Here is a 1,396-nt window from a genome sequence, read left to right on the forward strand (position 1 = left end):
AACAATGCTAAAACTTATGCAGCTTCCTACAATCCGACAACTGCATCCTCCTTGATTAGATCACATGGCCGTCGATGTACCAATTGGCGCCGGCCGTCCTTTGTTCTTGTCTCATTTGATCTCGCCTTCCACTCCAACACTATATATTTATTGCCTCCAATCCATGCAGAGCCATCAACAGACGCATCAGTGATGTGGGCGGATTTTGATTAGTACATGGCAAAGGCAGTCAAGAAGTAAGTGATGTGTTAAATCAAAAATTCATGTTTAACATCGAATGGGCCATCACCTTGGGTCATTCGGTCGCTCGGTTGCTTGATCATTCCGTCCCTCTGGTTGCTCAGTCGCTCCATCCCTCTTGGCTACTCGACCACTCGACTGCTCGATCACTCCATCCCTCTTGGCTACTCGGCCGCTCAGTCACTCCGTCCTATTCGGCCGCTCGATCACTTTGTCCCTCTTGGCCACTCGGTCACTCGGCCGCTCAATCACTCCTGTCCATTCAACCACTCAATCATTCTGTCACACGACCGCTCTATCACTTCGTCATTCGGTCCCTCAGTCGTTCTGCTATACGGCCATTCGGTCCCTCAGTCTTTCCGCGCCCTAGCTCGGCTGCCACCCTCCACCTTACACAAAAACGATCAGATCTCCGAAGCATGCGGTGCCTGTCAAGAGGTCAGAAGGGTTACGAGATTTGCGGAAAAACCTAGTTCCCTGGATACTCTTGTAACTGTGCATACAACCAAAAGATAAGAATAATTAACGATTACCAAGTCTCAGGGCGGTTACGAGGTTGGCAGACTGGTCCCCAGATGCTGAACATTAGGATCCCATGTTAGCGATCGTCAAAATCGATCTCCTCGGTCCCAACAAAGGTCTTTCTTCGGATCGACGTAGAGATGCTTTTCTTGTAAGTATATAAGTCTTCCAAGAGGGATGAAAAGTTCACGTAGCCATGACAAGGAGATGCCTTTCTCGATGTGAAGATGCCCTTCTCGATTACCATGAAGAAGAACAACGGAGGACAGCAAGTCAATGATCAAGTAGTCATGACAAGGATTAAGATCATGCACGAGAGAGATATCATGTATGAGAAGCAATAAGATGAAGTTTATGTTTTATAATAACAAAAAAGGACGAAGTAACGTCTTTGGCATGCAATAATAACGATGATGAAAGGAGAGGAGATTAGAGTTTAGATGAGATTAAGGTGTAAACGAGCCAAGCCGCTCACGAGCTATTCGAGTCTCGGTTCGAAAAAAAGTTCGTTTGAGTTCGTTTGATTAAGTTAACAAGTCAAGCTCGAGCTTGATTTCGAGCTTGAAAATATTATCGAGTCGAGTTTGAGCTTAACAGTATTTGGTTCGTGAGCTCGCGAATATGTTCGTTTAAA

General features: G+C 45.9%; 1 pseudogene; it reads left to right on the forward strand.

The window, feature by feature from the left end:
- LOC141826223 (protein NETWORKED 2A-like) overlaps positions 1–1,396 on the forward strand; it is a 22,190-nt pseudogene that overhangs the window by 17,797 nt on the left and 2,997 nt on the right.

Source organism: Curcuma longa, chromosome 1 (assembly GCF_044706935.1).
Source record: "Curcuma longa cultivar G26 ecotype Majalengka, Jawa Barat chromosome 1, ITB_CL_G26_1.1, whole genome shotgun sequence".
In the NCBI taxonomy this organism is placed as follows: Eukaryota; Viridiplantae; Streptophyta; class Magnoliopsida; order Zingiberales; family Zingiberaceae; genus Curcuma; species Curcuma longa.